The sequence below is a fragment of the Manacus candei genome, unplaced genomic scaffold (genome assembly GCF_025592945.1).
Source record: "Manacus candei isolate 608988 ecotype Guabito, Panama unplaced genomic scaffold, ASM2559294v1 h1tg000049l, whole genome shotgun sequence".
In the NCBI taxonomy this organism is placed as follows: domain Eukaryota; kingdom Metazoa; phylum Chordata; class Aves; order Passeriformes; family Pipridae; genus Manacus; species Manacus candei.
In genome coordinates this window covers 9,160,995-9,172,378 of record NW_026138097.1, presented here as the reverse complement: position 1 = coordinate 9,172,378, position 11,384 = coordinate 9,160,995, and positions in this window count along the sequence as shown.

The following is an 11,384-nucleotide window of genomic DNA, read 5'->3' as shown; positions in this document are numbered from 1 at the left end:
AAAACCATAAACGAGAGAGAGACGGTTAAAGTTATATATATAAATATATATAAATATATTTACACTTATGTTACAGTTATATACAATTGAAATATATACAATTTCACAAGGGAAAGGGAAGGGGAAAAGGGAAAAGGAACAAAACCAAAATAAGATATATATATAGCCCAATATCTAACAACTAAAAGAGTTAGCAAGGAAATATCTCACACTTTCCTTGGGACAACCGAGAGTCGCTCTGGAACGATCGCTGGCAACCTCTGTCTCCCAAGGTCAGCAAGGCCTAACCAGGCCTCGCTCCCCAACACGGCAGACTCAACAGCAGGGAACCTGCACCTCCAAGCTGCCGGAAGGAAAGAGAGCGAAGGCCTCTCCTCCTTTCTTCTTGTTGCCTGGCTTACGTAAAAATCGTAGGGAATACTGGGTAAATCTGGACCCTTCCTTGGTTACAAACTGGTCACCAAGGCAGGCCTAGGCCAAACTACCACAATGTTGCATTAGCTACTCTGCACTAAAACCTCCCATGGACATTGAGAGGCACATTATGAGTTCCCTTGTATGAAGTGGCTTTCTTAACTGCATGTAAATGTAGAAGTGCAGGGAGTAACCAGCATGGTGCAAATTCATATGTAGCTTGTAAATTCACACCCTACCTTCCTTGTATAAGCAAACCAATAGTCAAGGCCTTGCATTCATTCCACTGGTATAAACCTGAATGAATAGATAAACCTTACACCTCGCCCTGAAGGTAAACATATTTAGGCTAATGTGATGTGTGATGCAGGGAATGATGTCATGAGCCAGGGCATCACAGTAAATAGTCTTGAGCGAGTTAGTAAAAGTACTTCAGTAAAAGTACTTCAGAAATTCTCAATGGCCATGAGGGAGAGAGGATATTCTCAATGTCAAAGGAAGAAGATCACCTAGCAATCCTGAAGAACGTGAGCATGACTTGAAATACAGCTTCTTGCCCTGTGTGTAATACCTTTTTGTATGGTTTTGAAGGGAATCTCATTAAATAGTAGATTTCTCTAACATTTTAGGCAGAATGAATACTAATTATTTATTATCTTTGGCAGTGAAAGTTACAGAAGTTCAGCTGAACTCAGACTTGCCAAGTCTCATGTAGCTGAAAAGAAGACTTTCTCACAGCAACCTCTGGACCTTCCCTTTAAGTCTCCCTCTCTAATGAGTCATCCTCAAGGTGTTTCAATGATATATTTAATTTATTTTTTTCAAGTACTTTGAACTGTCTTTCCAAAATGCTGCTACTTGACAACCCTGTAAGACACAGTCATCCAATGCTGAGCTGATTACGATCTGCAGAAGAGCAGCAACAGGAGCCTCATCTGCTCAGGTTTCACTGAAGTTCAAAAGCAGTCTAAAGATCAGGGGTGCCCTGCCTGAGAGGAATGAGCATCTTGCTTTTCTCCTGCCACTGTTGCTTAAGTGGGAATATACACAGAGTTGCCTTTCACGTTTAAATTAGATTCTTATGTAAAAAGAGTATGTTTGTCCAAACACTCATGAGCCATCAGGCTGTTTTTTTCAACCTCTATTATCTGATGGCCTCAGGAACCCATTTGAAGAACGTGGTTTTACTTAAACGCAAATATTTACTGTGAAGTATTTACCTTTGATTAGCAGTCTAAGAAATTGCACGTGTTCAAAATGCCACTCAATTTTCAATGAGTGGGGCTACAGTAGTTTTATTAAAAATGCTTTCTTCTGTTTTGATCAGAAAGCCTAAGGGAGCTATGAAAAAAGCATAGTGACTAAAATCCTCCCCCTGCATCCCCTGAACGTAAGCCTACAAAAGTGAAGTGGTGCTGATTGCAGACTGGGGAGGTGACAACCATGAGCTAGGTACTACAGTAGTGGAGTTAAACTTCTACTGTAGACTTCAAAACAGACAAAGTACAAGAGCTCCTGAAGCCTGTGTGTGTGGTTATGGGCTTATGCCAAAGGCTATGTCTTCAATGTTATAGTTGACTATGGGAGCCAGAATAATTCTCACACAAATTTATGCTTTTCTATTTTGCAATCACAGCTTCAATTTGTGGTTCACACATTTAGTTTTCTAATTCTGAAATTGTATATCTCATCTGAGGAAGTTTTAGTTATCTTCTGTACTCATGAAGCAAAACCAGAGGGCAATATATTGTATTTTTCTGAGATGTTGCTCAGGGTTGAGTTCTATGGAGATTTCTCTTGTCTACTCCCTCTCATAAAGTTGCATTTTAAATGGCTGACATGAACTGGATGGCTAGCTTTCAGCCAGTCATTTAGAAGAGATCAAACCAGGCCCAGAAAATGAGCATAGACTGTACCATCATGCACTTGTCAAACATGGTGTGCAAGAAATAACCATGGACTGCCATACTTATTCATTATTGGGTTGAATTCTGCTCATTTTCTGTACCTGGTAATTTATTGTTACTATTGGGCTCTGGCCTGCGTGCTATGTAGGGAGAAGCCACACTATTTTAGCAGATGCTAAATAAATGGTGATGGTTTGCCAGAACTGAAATGCTTCCCTGATCTCCAAGTTGGCCTCTTGAGCCCCTAGTGCTACCTGCTCCAGAGGTGTATTTTATATCTTTCAAAGGACAGCCTAGACAGTATGACAGTATTTGTATTGCCAACACACGCTGGCAATAAACTCAGAGTAACATAAGTTTGGGTTACTGACCCCCTAAAGGCTGCCATTCAACTATGCCCCAAGCATGGGATGTTACAATTTAGGACTGCTTGCAGAGATATTTCTCCACAAGGATCTGTAAATGAAGTTGCACTATTATGTGAAAAGTGCAGAATAAAAGTGCTTAGCTCTTACTAAGTGTAGTATGTGTGACAATTTCTGTTCTAACCATTTGTTCCCCTCTCTCATGCTGCCAAATTCATGTAACCATCCTGAAAAAAAATAAGGGAGTGCTGTATCTACTTTGTGAAAACACTTTGTTTACCCTAGATATGCAGGATAACACAGTCCAAGCTTAGATTCTCCTCTTGGGACATCTCTTCACAACTCAATTGCTTATGCACTACTTGTGTCTCAGAGTAACCTGCAGCCCAGTTCTTCTCCACGTCCTTGCATTACATACTTGTGCTGTGAAGTTCTGAGGTGGTTTTAAATCAGAGTACAAGTAGCATGATGCTGCCTCATCTGTTGTATTTTGGCATCTGGCAGATGTGAGCTCTGGTGGCAATGTAGAGTGTACTGTGGACAACCATAGATGTAAAACAGAGTTTAAGGGAATTCCAGGAACCCTTGCAATCACTACTCTGTTTTGACCTTTGTGAATGAGCATGTTGTGCCTGATGGTTACATTAACAAAGCATTTAAAATAGGAGTTTGTACTCCAGGTTAGTGTTAGATAATTCCTACTACCTATTTTCAATTTCTTCAGTGTTATTAACTGTTACTGTTCAGTTGCTTAATATGTGAATAAGTCAATAAAATAATTTACTACGTCACACCAAAACAGCCAGAGGCCAGCATAGCACAGCTCTGCACCTGACCAAAGCCTTCATGTAGCCTGGACATGCTTTACTGAGAAAGGAAGCATTTGACTGAAATGCCAGTATTATTCCTCATTCTTTCTGTAAATACCACAGCATTTGTAACTGGTAGCTGATTGACCATGGAGTACTTGAGAAGGGATATCAGTTTTAGCATGTCAGGTGTTCATGCTCCCAAAGCATTGTATTGTTAAACTCCTTGGGTATAGCAACGAAGTGCAGACATACTGAACCCATTAGCTCCATGTGAATGGTTTGAACAGAAAATAGTATTATTTTTAAAGAAAGATGAAGTAATGTAATGCAATTATAAGAGCTTGAAATATGACTGATTTATTGAGAGACACCATATTTGGCTTCAGTGACACAGCCGAAAAAACCTTGGAAGTAAAAAACACAACAGGGACACTTCTGGTTTAAAAAAATCCACCTAATGTGATATACAGGTGTGCTGGTTTAAAAGTTAACCAGCAGGGGGAATGAACCCAACTCAAAGGAGAGATTATAAGTCAGAATAACAATTTATTAAAATAATACAGTAAGTACAATAATACAAACAAACAATTGGTCTCAACCCACAAAAACCCAAATGTATAACCCAGTACCCTGGGGCCTGAACAAAGTGGTGTTCCTTGGGCCCTGTTTGAGTCCAAAGTAAAGGGAGAGGGGAAGAACCTGCTGGTGGGAGAGCTGCTGCAGTCTGGCCAGAACTGGTGATCGCGGTCCAGTGGTGGTCTAAGTCTGGTTGAGAGCGATGAGATGCAGCCGTCCTCTGGATCCCACGAGTGGAGTTGAAAAATGTTCCAAAACTCCAAGATTATATATCCTCCAGTTCAGGCAGGAATGCTTGGTACTCCCCTCAGGGCGGGGAGTTCACAAAGGGTGTGAGGACAGAAACATCCTTCTATCTCACAGGCCTCTTAACACCTAGTTTATAGCCTGAGGAGTCAGGCTCTATGGGTAGAGGGTGCGAATAGTCTATTGACAACAATAGTCTAGTTTCTGGGAAATGACATGGAAGGCTATAGAATACAGTTTTGGGTTACACCCACCATGATGAACTGATCTCAGCTGTCCTAACTAGGACAACAGGTTTTGGAAATATTGGCACAACTTCCGTTTTATTCAAATACATGTGACTTAGTTATCCATGGTCAGAATCTGGCCATCTTATTTTTTCAGTCTAGGGCACAGTTCTCAATTATACTGCTGGAAGCAGGGTTAAAGTAACAATCCCCATATTTGTGTAAAGGTTAAACTGGCCCATATGGAAAGAGTTAAAGAGAGTTGGTTTGTTCTTCGTCTTGTTCTCTTGAGCACCCTGGATTCTAACTGGAGAAGAAATAGAAAAGGTATAATGTGACCTGAAAGAAAAGCTGCTCCTGTGAAACCTCTATACCACAAAGGTTTAGATCATGTTTTTTAATTACTTATGCAAACTCAAACTGCGTTCTGTGCAGTGTGCTGTTCCACAGAATTTTTAAGTCACTGAGAAATCATTATAGTGAACTAGACGGTCCTTGGTCTTTTAGCATCCTTCTGTTGTAACTATTTCTTCCTGTGTTAAGCTCATGCCTTTCAACTAAAATTTGTATAGATTTAAAAATTATTGCTAAAAGTCTAGCTTTTCATTTTGCTTCTAGGCATTTTTAAAAAAGATTAAAAAGTTTCCTAACCAAAGAAGAGATGGTATTTTCATTTCTTCTCCTCTGAAGTCCAAGGCTTAAGACAGCAAGTTGTATCATAGAGGTCTGGGTTCAAGTCCTTTCTGCCACTGATTGAGAATGCAAATTTGAAGGGGGCACTCTCCTGAAAGAGTACCTTGATGGTAAGGCTGAAAGATATGGTTGTATTAGCAGATTAAAATACTTTTGAAGAATAATGTGATGTGTCTACTCACCTGGAAAGTGTCATACCCTCGCTGGATAGTATTTTAATGGTTATTTTAAAATCCTTGAAGAATGTCCTGTGACACAGTATTTAGGATGGTCTGTGGAGGATTGTGGGTTTAGGAGTGAGGAACTGAATTTTGTTGCTCTGGAGAGTATTCTAACATTTAGTAAAAATAGGTACATGTCATCGCACCATCTGTTCAGCATTTTTTTACATCAGCTAAAACCTTTAAACAAATCACCTAGACAACCTCAGTCACATTTTTTTCTTTTGCTTACAAACCTGAAAATATAATAAGAATATTTGATATTTGTATTTTTATTCTATTTTACATTTCTGCCCTGGGCAAATGAAATTCTGGGTAGAATAATGGAGTGGTTTTGTGAGTTGATTTTGAGTAAATCATGTGAGTTCCCTATGCAGTCTGATGTCAGATAGACACTCAAGACAGTCATAAAGTTTTATGATATGTCTGCAGTGCAATCAGCAAGACGAGCTGGGTACTTTCTGAAATGTCTACTGTGAGCTGAAGTCTGTGCCACCAATAGTCTATACTGTCTATGATAACTGATCCAGAAATCACCCTGTCTGCCATGACAGAGTCACGCCTTCCTAGGGTGAAAAACATCAGCTTAGTTGCCAGATTTGCTAAGTACTTTGTACATGTCTTTCGAACTAAGTAGTAAGTTTGTGTTAACTAAATACTTTTGTAAAATTATCTAATTGGATTACCCCTATTTCTTTCTATCACCCAAGTTCAGCTAAGATAGTGTGGCAAAAGCCCAGGTGCTCTGGGCTCTTTCCATATTCAATGGATAGTAACAATCTCAACAGCCCTTTAGTGAGGGGTACACAGAAAATGGCTTTTGGCTTAGACCCCATTGTTCATTGCCCGAAATAAGTAGGGTGACCCTGGGGCTCCTTGTTTTGCTGTAAATAATACACAGCTGATGCACAGTCTCTCATTAAAGTCTATTTAGATGCTTTGCACATTAAAAAAAATCAAGTCCAAGTGCCAACAATTACAACCTGCCCTTCTGTTGAAGGGTATAACTGGGGCAGAATGGACAATGGGGAGAGAGCAAGTTTTAAAATATTGTTGGACCTCTTCTGGAAAAAATCTACACCTGCCTGCAGAACCTGTAGTCCTCTTTTATTCTGCCTACTAATTATTTTTCTTCTTATTTTCCATCTATTTCCCTTTTGTCACTTCTTTTAAAAAAATAATCTAAATAACTCCATTTTTCAAATTACAAAATCTGTGAGCAGAACTTCTCTGCTGCATTTTTTCCTTCCTAATAGCTGTTTTTCCACAGTACCATACCATGTTACTTGGGAAAGGTTGAAGAAAAGGGAAAAAGAAAGCATGTGTGCAGAGGATATACCCAGAAATCAGAACCATGCCATGTAAAATTGTTACAGCTGTTTCTGTTTTTATTGACTGTTTCTTTTGGATCCATTTCTCTGACAACTGCTGCTCATGTGAGCAGGAAGGCATGCAGCATGACATTGCTGTGGACTGAGGGGTCCTAGGGCCAGGAGTAGGTGGAGAGGGGAGGGAAAGGAAGAGGGTGTGGCGGTGAGGACATTTATGTGGGACACATCAAAGCACATCCTTGTAATATGTTACAGTAACCCAGGAAATTCAGTGCAGATGTACTGAATAACCTCATGGCAATCTGGGGTTTGCAATACTGTTCCAGCAGCAGCAGCTGTCGCGGTACTTGATTTTTCAAATTTCAGTGAGCCACTTCTCCCCCTGCTCTCTCATACAAATCCATTCTCTTTATTTCAGTTTCCTCCTCTGATCAGCTTCTCTACATAGACTTTCATCCAAACGAAAGTTAAGTGTGCTACAAATGAGTTATGCTGTGCCTCTTATAAGCTAGGAAGGAGCAAAGACTGTTATAGCCTTTCTTGATTTGCTTGTATATGACATTAAAGGGGCTGTCCAAACGTGGAAATGGTGAATTAGGTGATTCTATACATGGAGGGAAATAGCAAGAGAGATATTTTTCCATGTGAGTAGATATTGATCTCTTTTATAAACAATATGAAGTATCTTTTAGAAACAATCTGAAGTATCTGCCTCCTTTAATAGAATCACTAGATGGAAGCTGAAAGATAGGAAATGCAATTTCAGATGCTCAACTCAGTTCATTGACCAAAGAGAGAAAAATCTAGAAAGAATTCTGAAAAACAGAGTTGGTTTTTTTTCTGTTTTCTCTTTATCCCTTGGAGTTTCTCTACTAGTATCTCCTTTAGTAAATGCTCAGTCTGAAATGGGTAGATCTCAATATCTTTTGTTCCATATGCAAAATGCACATACACTAGTTATGTTCACATAAATGATTTGGAATATACACAGACCTTTCATATACCTTACAGAACCATTATGGTGTTATATCTCATGGATGAATGTATGACTTAGGTCAACAATAAGGCTGCCTTTAAAAACAAAACTAAAGACAACAAAACAACAATATTAAGTTTTTATTTTGCTGGCCAATGCAAAAGAACAAAACTGTAAATGAAGAGAAAATTATAAACTGCTTCTTGTGATGTACATTCATTTGAGATGAAAATAAAAAATAGTATTATAGATAAATGCTTTATATTTTATTAAACATTACTTTTTGCTCAGCAATTTGTACTGAAACTCCTTCTCCCATCTGTCCCTGGTTTTCATCCATATGTGGAACCTCAGTGTGTCCCTGATATTTGTCAATTTGTCAAAGCTTTGGCACAAGGTGGAGGAAAATAGACCAAAAATTAGAATCTTCAGTTAGAACACACTGAAATCATGTGGATTGGATTCAAATCCCAAAACCAGTCATACCTCTTCAGCTTTTGATTAGGAATTAAACTCAAAACTGAAGGGCATGTAGCTCTAATGATCATTGCAGCTTTAGCTAAAATGAAGCCCAGAACCATAGACCTGTTTTGAAAGAAGTCATACTTGATACAAATGTGAAGAATTGACAAAAGCCACTGTTAACAAAAGCAGTATCTAAATACAAAATTCACTTCATTCACACTCTGACAACACCAGTTTGGAGTGGAACAAAAATCTGTGGTTTTCATGTGCAGATTGTACCAATTTTACTTTAACTAGGCACTGTTTTTTTGAACAGGGATCTACACATATAATGTTAATTTTTCCTGAAATACATCTGTTTGCATGTACAAATTATGTTCATGGCTAGCAAAATACCCCATAATATGCTACTTTTACCTGGGTTTGTCTACCTTTTTTTTTCCCTGTGACTTTTATTTGTGGAGGGTTTGTTATTAATGAGTCGCTCTGAAAAACTGGTGCTTTATGAGCAAGAGAGATGCAGGGTGAGATGCCTGTGAGTCCCTGTACTCTATGTAAATGCCCTGAACAAACCATTAAGAAAACATATGCATTCTTTTAAAACCTGGGAACAGAACTAAGTTGTAAAAGCAATTGGTGATGCATCTTTTGTGACTACGCATTTCCAGGCCACTGCCTTATCTGTTGAATGTTCTCCATACAGTTGATTGAAAAAAGTGGGTGGGCAAAATGGGAAAAAACATTTTTAAAAAGAGATTTATAGCAATTTTTGGCTGTGGACGATTCAGAAATACTCCTCACAAAGATAAGATAAAAATACTAGAACTATGAGGATAAAATATAAATGAGTATATATGAGAATCCACTATCTTTCCTTTATTCTTTCATGGACTTTTTGGAACAGAATGTTTTCCCATACACTCTGCAGATCCAAAGCCAAGACTGCTACAAGCATACTGCAATGGGCTTACAAGCACTTATGTTGTTTCTGTTAATCAGCAAAAATCTTTCTCTGGATTCTCTTCTTGACTGTTTTTTGAATGAGACTAATGTTCAAAAGTGAAAAAACCTAAAAGCTGTTGGTTTGGTTTTTGCTGGAAAAGGAATTTTAAATCAGAAAAACCTTTGATCACTCAAGGAAGCTGGGACTCTTTTTGTTCCTAACAAGGTTGTGTCGTATTCTCCACGACATGTTCTTTTCCATTGTCTGACTTTTTATTTCTTCCTGCCCAGAATATACCTGGGAAATAATTTCTGTTGTGCTTACAAACCCTGGAATTTTAGAAATTCAGCCAATTTTTTTTTTTTTAATGATTTTTCAGTATTTCCTCTCAGATTGTTATAACTTATCTTAAGGTCTTCAGAATACAGTATTTCCTTGCCTGTTATTTTTTTCCTAAGTTCTTTATGTTTCAAACTTGCAGTGAACTACATACAATCTCTGTCTAGTCTTGGCTGAGTCACTTGAAATTTTGCTATTTCACTCTTTACTGCTGATTAGTATGTGATAATTTTATGCCATTTGTGTGACTTACAAAATAACCCGAACCAACCTCGTGTTCAAGAAACTAGGAAGGACGCTATCACAAAGTGAGTGAGCATCTCAAACACACTGATTTTAATAGTGAGAAAATTCACATACCCAAATACCATGAAAAATCTGAGGTCTAAGCCTCAGCTTGCACCCTTTGGTTATTCTCTTCTCAAATCATGTATTGCAGGTCAGAAAAAGACTTTTCTGAAAATGTCTTTGCTCCTTTCTGGATCAGATAGAGTTTTAATGGAACTAAGATAACTTAATGGGTATGTAACAACAGGCATTGTGGGAAGAACAACAGTAGGAGTCGGGTAGGATTATATTAGAGATTGTGGGAAGAGCAAAGTGCAAGATGTCAAATGGGCAGTTTGTGTTGGATCTGGAAAACTGTGATGCAGGATTTTTGTGAGACTGAAGCCAGTCACTATACTGACTTTCATTTAAATGATGTAGAAGTATGTTAGTGAAAGAAGCTGGCAATTTCTGCCATGTAGGGGGAAAGTCAGGGACCAGTGAGGGCAGGGACTGATTCTGTACATGGCAGGCTGGTTTCTTTGATCACCTAAACTGGTGTCTCTGGTGCACAAACTTCCTAATCATATCTATTTGATGATTTCTTTATTAAATTCAAACTAAGTACCAAATATGGGGCAAAATATTTCTTAGTGCCTAAAATTTAAATGCGATTTGCTGTGACACATGGATACCTACATATAAATGTTGCTGCTTGTTCAAAGTCCATTCCCAACTGTACATTATTTCCATGGGAAAGGGGGAAAACTGGAGACCAATCTACAAACTGTCATACATTTTCACAAACCCTGGAAGCTATTACTCTCTTGCTGGTTTTTTTTTTGCCCATAGATTCTGCTGTCTCTGATATAAAGTCAGAAGGTCTGTATTTTGGGATTGCCTCAGCAGTAACTCTAGGAACCTTCTACTTCACAAGCCCTGCAAAGTCATTGCAATTGTGACTAGATTGAACAAAGTTAACCACAAACTTGACCTTCAGCAGATTTGTGTTTTACTTTCTTAAAACTTCATTGCCAGGAAAATTGCCTAAGCAACTATTGGACAAAAATTACAAACAGGGAATATGTCAGATCTGGTTACTTCTGTGTGTCAGAAAAGAAAGGAAAAAAAAATCAGTTTGGGATTTTATTTTATGGTTCAAATAACACAACTAATGTGCCTGTGGATCAGTCTTGTGGGCTAAACATTTAAAAGTTGGCTTCAGATTAGCTGAGGAATAAACATGATTGTTTTGATGGAAAAAACTCTTTGACTGAGGTGGAGGATCAGTGCATAGAAGGTATAAACTACAAAAGGAAGTAGAGAGAATTGTGCCTGATGTTAATCAATCAATAAAGCATATATTTGGGATTAAATAAACTAACTAGGGTTAGAAATAATAAAGTGAAGGTGTAATTTAATTAGAATAGGTATACTATTCTAGAATGGAAGGAGGTCAGTTTCCTTTCAAGGCCTATATAAGCTTGTGATTCTACTCTATAGTGGTTTATTTATTTTTCACTCAATTCTAAGTGCTAGTCTTCTTTTGAACAGAGCTATAGTCTTTACTGCTGCCTTTTATAGTGTGTTCCATGAGTTAAC